The 10,176-nt window shown below is 41.5% G+C and overlaps 1 pseudogene across 1 annotated transcript; it reads right to left on the bottom strand.

Annotated features, from left to right (window-relative positions):
* Nucleotides 1-4,390: 4,390 nt before the first annotated feature.
* On the bottom strand, nucleotides 4,391-6,392 carry LOC308513688 (large ribosomal subunit protein eL43-like; annotated as a pseudogene). Its single transcript has 2 exons — nucleotides 6,367-6,392; nucleotides 4,391-4,665 (listed from the first exon to the last, which is right to left on the bottom strand). The product of its transcript is annotated as a large ribosomal subunit protein eL43-like (transcript).
* Between the last annotated feature and the right edge of the window lie 3,784 nt (nucleotides 6,393-10,176).

Genomic DNA, 10,176 nt, shown 5'->3' with positions numbered 1-10,176 from the left:
ACTAGGCTGTCTGGGTCCAGAGTCCCTTCATCATGGTCGTTAACTGCCTGTTAAAGTTTTCACCTTTCCTAATCTCATCAGTCAGAGGCCAGTTTTTCTTAATTGTCATTTTGCATTTTTCTTATTACTAGCTGGGACTGTACACATTTTGCATCTTTCTTATTACTAGTTGGGATTGTACACCATTTCATTGTTGGCACACCACGTGGATTTTCTTTGCTGTCTATCTGCTACCTGTCTCTGTCCCTTACTCGTTTTTCTGTAAATATTTTTCTTCCTGATTTGCAAGAGTTCCTTGGCACATGGAGAAGATTAGCTCTTCATCCGATGTATTGCGAATGCTCTGTCCTACTTGGAACTTTGCTTTTTGGCTTTGTACTTTTATCAGTTTTTTCCTTTATGGCAACTGAATCTAGGTTATGTTTAGATAGATCTTCCTAAGTCAGAGCATTTTAAAAAATCTCATATTTTCTTAGAACTTTAATGCTTAGCTTTTTAAATTTCTGTTGCTTCAAAGAGTTATATGGGCTTTAACTTTATTTTTTTTCTAATCGTAATAGGTAATGATGTGCAGCTATACAAGAATAAAAGACACACTTCCTAGTAGCTTAGTACTCACAGTCATGTTATTGCAATACTCTGCTTTGACTATTGATGACAGAGCCATGCAGTGAGTCATGTGGCTTGTGTTCATACCATGGCTGCTTTTCATTTTTGCTCAATTTTTGCTTTCTTTGGAGTTAATAATTATCTAGCTTTTCCTTTGCTTCATTTTCCGTAGACTTACCTAATTCATTCCAAGGCTGCTCTCACTTCATGCCTAAATCCCTTTCAGTATATTCCAGTTCATCAGTTGCTCAGATAGGCTGTGTTTTACCCTCGAGAAGATTTAGTCTGAAGTCTTCCGAGCTGCTCCAGTCTGGGCTGGGTTCCTCTCTGACCTCGACAGCATCAGAGATCTCTCTGGCGTTACCCTGGGAATCCCCTTGCTTCTCTTTATGAAATCTATTTCCTACAGCCTATGTCTTTCTCTTTTCACATTTTCTCTCGCATTTTGGTGGAGCCCCTCCCTCAGTGTGTAGGGAAACCTTCTAGCTTTGGTGGAAGATATGAAAACAGGACGATGAGTTGAAAGGCTGTTTAAGTGGTTAAAACTTCCAGGTCCCTGGCACTTCCTGCTGTAGACAGTGACAGCAATTGGAACCCTCATCTCCTGCCTCCCCCTCCATGTAGTTATAGTAAGTGTTAGGTTAATGCAGTAGTTGTTATAGACGTTAGTATCACTGAGTAAAGTGTTCACTGCTTCCCTCCTACGACCCTCCCCGCCCCCGCCCCTCAAAAGAAAACACGAAAAAACACTGGTTTTCTTGGAGATAGTCCACATTTCTTAAAATGTAACTTGATTTTTTTATGTACCCATTGCTAATTTCTTCCAAATAGCTTCAACAGACCTGTAAATTTTCTTTCAACTAATTTTTCCCATTTTTTTTTAAAAACCAATCCCTCATCTTTTTTCCTTGTTGTGTGCAACATCTGCAATATCCCCATCCTCCCACTCCTGTCTGAATGGATTGTACTCTAGCCCTAGTTAGTATACAGCCATCATTCAGGGACTTTCCTTAACTGGTCTCCTTTCCTGGGCTCACTCTTTTCTGGATTCCATATCCTTTAATACCATGGTTTATGCCATTGTTTGGTAGGACACATACTTCAGTAGCTTTCTCAGAAAGTTTCAAGGGAAATAAATTTCTTTTAACTCTTCGCGTGTAAAAACGTCTTTAATGTCTGCTTAGGATTGCTTGATAATTTTACTAGATGTGGAATTAAAAATTGAAACGAATATCTTTGAAATTTTGAAGACATTGCTCCGCTGTCATCTAGCATCCTTTATGTGTGATTTATTTTCTCTCTTCTCTCTGAAACATTTTTGAATCTTCACTTAATTTCTCATATTTTGAAGTTTCACAATTTTTGGCATATATCTCAGTGGGCCCTTTTAAAATTACTTATGCTGGGCTTTTGCTTTTCTTTTAAATCTGGAGACCCTTGTCTATCACTCTGGGACATTCCTTTTTTTAAAAGAATTTTTTTTATTGATTTCAGAGAGGAAGGGAGAGAGAGATAGAAACATCAATGATGAGAGAGAATCATTGATCGGCTGCCTCATGCACGCCCCTACGGGGGATTGAGCCAGCAATCCAGGCATGTGTCCTTGACCGGAACCAAACCTGGGACTCTTCAATCCTGTAAGTCAGTGCTGTATCCACTGAGCCAAACTGGCTAGGGCTCTGGGATATTTCTTGAGGAAGAAAACCATTTTTTAAAAAAATCTTTCTGTAATTCTCTTATTTGATTATTTGACCTTGTAGAAGATGTCCTACTTACCGTTTAACATTTCTGTGTATTTATTTTTTGCCCAATTTTTTTACGAAATTTCCTCAAATTATCCTACTAACTATAGAAACACAAATTTCAGTTATCTATATGTTAATTCCTAAGAGCTCTTGCCCTTTTTTCATAGCATCTCTCCCTATATTTTGAGACATGGTATTCTCTCTGGGGATATAATTCTAGATTAAAGGAATTTCCCCCCTCTGCTTCCTGTAACGTCTGCCTGCGTTCAGAATGCTTTCCCCCTCTGTGTTTTGGCCCCAACTTTCATTTTGTAGATTTTCCTTACATGTTTGCTTATTCTTGGCTGTTTATTAAGAGCAAATATTAAGAGTAAGGAACAAAAAATCAGATATGTGGACAGGGCTTGTCAACTGTTAATTTTTCTTTAAAGTGATGAAGCAGCAACTGGTCTTTTTGTTGGTAGAAACCCTCCAATGTCAATATGTGTGCATTCAGATTCTCCAGAGAATAATTCCACCAGCTTTGCCTGGGATAAGCTGAGTATTCTGGAAGCAGGTTGGAGGAAGGGGACTTGGGTCCCATGGGGAGCAAGTATACTCTTCCTTACCTCCCACCACCTCTTGCAGCATTTTCAGACCTGAATCATATCACTCTTTTTCATTGTGCCTGGTGTTATATGGGTCTCTGATCTCCCTGGCTTAACTTCTTTGCTTTTTTGTTTGTTTGTTTGTTTTAAGAGTGATTAGATGCAGGGGATTCTGGAAAGGGAGAAACAAAGTGACTCCAAAGTTTTGGCTTGAGTGTCTGGGAAGGTGAGAAAGTCATTTATTAATCTGTGTAGGAAGATAGCGGGATTGGTTTTGAGAACAAGATATGAGTTGAACCGAGGATACTTCTTGAAGGAGTTGAGATGTGAGAAAGCACTCCATAAACAACAACAGGAAATGGTATAAAAAGGCACGAAGGCAGAAAGAAGGCCATCGATAAATGTGTCTGCTTACAGAGGAGCAAAAAGAGAGAAGGAATCTATTGGAATGGGGAAAAGTTGAGGACAATCTCAAAGGAAAGACACATATATTTGAATTCAACCTGTTGTGCCTGAAGACCACAGCTTAAAGGTTAGGTTAAAGATTTTATCAGTGTCTTTGCTCAGGATGGAGCATGTGGGCAGACAGGAGGGAGCAAGTCACCTTTATCTCAGTTGACACCCTGAAGAGATCCAATTGTGACAAAAAATAAGTAGAACAAAATACTACTCTTGGATAGTCAGTCCTATCCTTCAGCTTCTTTGGATAATAAACCTCTTCATTGGCAATTGGGGCAGATGGGGAGGGGAGCTGGGTCCCAAGGTCCATCCCTTTGTATCTGATTTGCATCCTCTTTTCCACTCCACCCCTCACCCTTCCCTTCAGCAGGAGCCTCCCAGGGAGAAGGGTGGGAAATGCCCTATTTGGTGGAACCCCTCTGAACATCCTTTAGGATATAAATCATCACTTCCTGCTCTCTGCTTCCCATCATCCAAGTAGTCAGTTAAATGTTTTGTCTGCTCTTGTCCCTGCTGCTATATATTGTTTTGTTCCTTTAAAAAGTTAGGTGTCCTGCCACTTTGGTAGGATTTTTGGAGGGGGAAGTGATGCAGGCATGTGACTTTATCTGCCATGTTCAACTGCAAGGTCACTTTTTTTGCCCAGGTCCAGTAGAAGATGATAAAAAAAAATTACTGTAGAAGCAGTAATAGTGCCAGACCTAAATGGTTAAAAAATTATTGAAAATTTTCATTTTCCAAGGGTGCAGATTCAGTCCAGTATTTATGGATTTAGTCGAAGAGAATACATATGATTTGTTATATGATAGGTTTGCTGTTAAACATACCTGTACCTCTGCATGTATCTGCACGCTCACTCATTCACATTTTTCCATCTTGTCTTTCTCACTGTCGCACAGAAATTAAATACGGTTTGTTCTTTTTTTTAAAAAAAAATAAATAAATTAAGCCATTTATTATAGGCTCGCAATGTTTCAAACTGTGGAGCTGCTACTGGCCTTTCAATTCCTTCAGTCTTCTGATGGCTGACTTGACCGTGATGCAGAAGTGGTGCTGTAGGTGCAGGCGCCACCAGCGACTGTTTCATGCAGGAACCACAGTACTAGATCCCCACGGCTCGCCTCTTCATCTTGGTGTTGCCACAGAAGGAGCAGGTGTACTTGGCGTGCTGGGTGATTTCAATTTTCTTCACCATTTTCCTGAGGGAGGTGCTGTAACGGGTCCCCTATTTACTGACGATTCCAACCTTCTTGGTGCGTTTAGACCTTTGTGCCGTGAACTAGGTTGGACGCCGAGAGCTGTTTGTGTTTTTTGTTTGTGTTTTTTTTAATAAATCTCTTGACCACAGATTTTTCACTCTCTCTGTGGATGCTTCGGTTCAGCAGTTCTCTGCTGGGCGGAACAAAGGGAAGATGCCTCTGACAACTTGGAACTTGGAGACCCTGCTGTGCTTCCTCTGCTCCCTGCTGTTCCGCGGGGTGGGGTGGGAACAAGTCTGAGAGTCCTGGTTCTGATGAGCCATGCATGAGGCGGTTCTGAGGAGGAATCCAGCAGACACCAGGCTATAGGTTTAATTTTGGCTGCTTAGGGAGTGCTTGGTGGCCACTGGGGGGAAGTGATGGGAAGGAGGGGGAAACGGGCGAATAAGCAAGGCTCTGAAAATAGGGTGCCATGGGGGTTGGTACAGGAGATGGGACTGGTCTCAGGCTACTTTACCAGTGTCACTCAGTGCTTCTGTGACCCCCCCGGAATTTCCCCATGACCTCACCTCCCCAGGGATTGTAGCCAAAAGAATGAGAGCCCAGGGCTGCCTCTAGCAAAGCATCCTTCATATACCCACAGTACTAAGAGCTTTTTAAAGTTCAGCATAAAGGAACAGAGAAAAACTACCTATAACCTGCCTGGTTTTTTAAAGACCTTGGGCTAGTGTGATAGTTTCCATGTTACTTTTTTCGAAGTAGAGGAACTGGAGAGAGAAGGAAGTGAGCTAATAATCAGCTTTTCAACACAGTGCTGACTTTGGCTTTTTTTTTTGGTACAGTACTTTGCCAGGCCCTTGACGTTCATTTAAAGAAAAAAAACACATTTCTTCTTGAACATCTGTGCAAAATCAGATAGGGTGGAGGGTTTAGAGCCCAGTGAGAATATGGGATAAGTTAGCACATTTTTGAAAGCCGGAGTGAGGGACCCCAGATTCACTCTATTGTATTTATTATTACAACGGCATCACTGACAGCCACCCAATAGTGAAGGCAGGCCGACAGATTGTGCCAAAAAGATGCATTTGCAGTGCTGCATAATCACACCGTGAAAATGTGCAGTAGATTAGTGGGGAAATCTGCATTCTGGTTGCTTCATAAGTAAAAGCAGTGAAGGATGCCTGCCATTCTGACGTTTTAGCTCTAACGTTGGATATGCATGTTAAAAAAAAAAGCGCAAAACCCAATTCACTCAATCAGCTCTTTCAACTTCAGCATCATTGCATTGCATTTTAGTCTCCTGCCTTGTGCTACGCCGGGAAATCTCAGGCCTAAATAGGTCATTTGTTCTTGCTTTCTGCCCTTGCAAAGCAGGAGAGGCATTTTATGGGCAGTTGGCATAAGTGTAAATAGTCAATGGCAAATTGTTCCATGGTTTGCTTAAATTTCAGGTGGTACTTATGAAAATTCCTTAGAGGAGGAGTTTTCTGTACTTCAGGATATCAATCATCCTGGGTAAAATTTCTTTACGTTTTGATTTTCATGTACTCTAGGTTTTGTCTCTCAGCTTGGAGTCTTTGGATTCTTAAGGGGTTTGCAACCTGGGAATGCAGGCCTGTGAGGTCCTTTCAGGATTTCTAAAAGCCTATTCAAGAGTCCCTCCGTCACGGATTGCTGCAAGTGGTCATGAGAGGAGGCGGGGCATCAATAAGTCCCTGCAAATCAAGGAAAACTTTCAAGTGTTTGGCTTGGCCAGATTTTTCTCACCTGGGTGTGATAACAGGCACTCTCATGCTGATCAGAGGATTTATTGATCAGTCACTGCCTGTGCCTTCAATGAACAAAAGGAAAGTAGAGTTAGTTGTTTCATTTTAAAAAAATATGTTTTTAATTGATTTCAGAGAAGAAGGGAGAGATAGAAACATCAATGATAAGAGAGAATCATTGATTGGCTGCCTCTTGCACGCCCCCTACTGGGGATTGAGCCCCAAACCAGGGCATGTGCCCTGACGGGAAATCGAACCATGTCGGGGGACTCAAACCATATGTCCTGGTTCATAGGTCGATGCTCAACCACTGAGCCACATCGTTTGGGCTAGTTGTTTGGTGTTAACTGCAGCCTGGCAGATGAGCTCTTTGACCAAGGATGGCGGTGGGGGTGTGATGTGGTGAGAGACTAGTGAAATGGACCCCGATTCAGAGGGAATAAAGTGTTGGTGACCACAGTCCCCAGGATGCATTGTTCACGTTCCTCCAGTTTGCGGTGACAAAGACTACACTCAAAGGAGAGTGTTCTCATCCCTGTTTGCAATTATTTAAGCAGAAGCCAGGATCTCCACAGTTGTGATCTTGGTGTGGTGATGGGAAGGACTCACCTGGGAGTGGGTGTATGGATTCCACCAGAGCCCTGGCTTTCTTCTTTCCAACTCCAGAATGTGTCTCACTAGTAAAAATACACAGTGAAAACTGACAGGAAATTGACCAAAATGTTAACTTGTTGACCAACTGCGCACTGTTAAGCCAAGTTACCCAACGGCTGCAATGCTTTGCAGGGATTGCCCTTCTGCTTTAACTTTGCAAAGAATCAGTGAGACTTATTCTGTTATTTGAAAGTGGGACAACATATATATTGTTTTCGTGAGTATTTGGGATGTTTTCAAGGGCCGGTGTCTTGGAGCACCTGCTGGAGCTCCTGGGATATAGCTGGGTCTCCCATGGCCTCGGGAGTTCTGAAACACACCTGAGTGTGGTGACAGAAACTCCAGCCAGAGTTGCAAAGAAAACCCTGGGGCCGAAGCTTAGAACTTCTTATCACTGCTTGAAAGTTTCATATTTCTTCTTTTGTGCAGATTCCAAATGTTTTTGGAAGGCTTGAGAAGCGAATAAAACAACCCTTTGACAGGACTGACAGGAACGGCGGGGGGTGGGGAGCAGTGACTCATTGCATAGGAGCAGCACAGTGTTAGCTTTGGCCAAGACCGTTCTTAGAGAAAGTCTGTGAAATGACTCACTGCTCGAGACACTTGAACTCCCTGCCTGTCTCCTACCCCCCGGCCAGTTTCCCTCCTCGAATAATAAGAGCCAACACTTTTAGAGCACATACCATATATATGTCAGACATGGTTCTAAGACTTTACATATACAAGGTGGGGCAAAAGTAGGTTTAAAAATAATAATACATGAATAAACTCTGTGCTTCACATACTCACAACTGTAAATTTACTTTTGTCCACTCTGGTATTGTTTTCTCAAAACAACACTGAGAGGTAGGTACTATTACATATGAGGAAACTGAGGCACAGAGAGGTCAACCAACACTTGCATAGTCACAAAGCTGGCAATTAGTAGAGCCATGATTTGACCCCAGCCTGGTTACTGTGCCTTCAACCACCACCATGCCCCTGACTGCAACCTGGGCTGATGGGCATGGGTGGGAATGGAGAAGAACAAAACTAGTAAAATTCATTTTTTAGGTAGTAATGATAATATTTTCTTTGTTATTGTTAAAAAGTAATTTGAGGGGAAATGATACATTCTTTAAAAATTTTTTTAAGTTAACTTTTAGAGAGAGAGGAAGGGAGTGGGACACAAAGAGAGAGAAACATCGATGTGAGAGGTAAACATCCATTGGTTGCCCCTTGCATGCCTCTAATGGGGATCAAGCCCACAACCCAGGCATGTGCCCTGACCTGGAATCCAACTGTGACCTCCTGGTTCATGGGTCGACACTCAACCACTGAGCCACACCAGTTGAACAATACATTGTTATTACATAAAAAAAAGAAAGAAGAAATTAAAACACTCACCACTTAGAAATACAGTTGACTCTTCAATTACACAGGGGTTAGGGATGCCAACCCCCTGCACAGTTGAAAATCCGCATAGAGCTTTTGACTCCTCAGAAATTATAATGTTAATGTTTTGTGAATTCCATCTAGAGTTTGCAAAGTCAGAAGGATGGATGGAATCTTACCATACATGTTATTTTACTTAAAGGTATAAAATAAAATTGACTTTAATTAAAGCAAAGAAAAAGAAATTGAAGTGAGATGGAAAGAATTGCTGACTTCTTCGCCAGGAGGGAGATTAGAGATATCTTTTTTTTTTAAAAAAAATATATATTCTATTGATTCTTTTACATAGAGGAAGGGAGAGGGACAGCAAGTTAGAAACATCGATGAGAGAGAAACATCGATTCAGCTGCCTCCTGCACGCCCCCTACCGGGGATGTGCCCGCAACCCAGGTACATGCCCTTGACCAGAATCAAACCCGAGACCCTTGAGTCCGCAGGCTGAAGCTCTACCCACTGAGCCAAACCAGCTAGGGCTAGAGATATCTTTTAGAAGCTTAATTTATAAGAAAATAGAAAAAACGTTGTGGATTGGAATAATTTCTCATAAACTACTTGTTTCAAATGGAGACATACTGACTCATTTAAAAGGTAAAAAATTTAGCACTGACCTTATACCATCTCTCTTCCCGCCAGCTCCAAATTTTTATCAATTATGAATTTTACAATGGAAAGGATTATAGCATTTATATTCTGTTCTAATATCACAATTCCCATAGCTCTTTTACTAGCCCCCCCCCCTTTTTTTTAATGGATTCAGTACTTTTTACCATGGTTTTGCCATTTCTGACTTTATAAAATTTTGGTTCATTCTAGTTTGGATGGATTTCATTGTCAGATTTAAGTCCTGTGGGTGCTGTGTTTCCTGAATTCCTAACTGCTTTGGAATGGCTGTTTCTTGCCTTTGTAGTTAAAGGACAGTTTGGCTGAATAGCAAGTCTTGGGTTACATTTTCTTGCCCTGGGATTTTCAGACATTTCTCTCCATTCTTTGTTAGCGCTGGGGGTTTCTGGAGGAGAAGGCTGAGGCCAGGGTAATGCTTTTCTCTTTCACATTTTACTGGCTGTTTCTATGGGATGTGCCTCTAGGATTCTTTCATTCTTTTGGAATTTGAGCTTCATCAGCCTGTCTGAGCCTGGGTTGTTTTATGCCTGTAGATTCAAGGCTTCTTTCTGATTTGCATCAGAAAGTTTTCCTCTGTTAGCTCTTTTAATATTTTTTGCACATATTAAGTATTCACTTTTCAAGAACTGTCATTGCTGTGTTGTATCTCCTTTGTCTTCCAAATCTAGTATCTGTTCTTGTAATCATTTATGTGTCTTTGTTTCTGTCCATTTAATTTTGAGTGATTTACTCAGGTTTGTTTGTGTGTTCAAGTGCTTATTCTAATATTTTAGTGTTGTATTTGTATGACTTCCATTCTGTAATTTTTTTCTAATCCATTTCTTTAGCCCTTTTAGTCCATTTAAAATCTCTTATATGGCCCTGACAGGTTTGGCTCAGTGGATAGAGCGTCGGCCTGTGGACTGAAGGATCCCAGGTTTGATTCCAGTCAAGGGCATGTACCTTGGTTGCGGGCACATCCCCAGTGGGGGGGGGGGGGGTGCAGGAGGCAGCTGATCGATGTTTCTCTCTCATCCATGTTTCTAACTCTCTATCCCTCTCCCTTCCTCTCTGTAAAAAATCAATATATTTTTAAAAAATCTCTTATATGAATGATAATTAA

The sequence above is a fragment of the Myotis nattereri genome, assembly GCF_964212035.1.
Source record: "Myotis nattereri genome assembly, chromosome: 2".
Lineage (NCBI taxonomy): Eukaryota > Metazoa > Chordata > Mammalia > Chiroptera > Vespertilionidae > Myotis > Myotis nattereri.
Note: the sequence above shows the minus strand (reverse complement) of the source record. Positions and strands in the feature narration are given on the sequence as shown.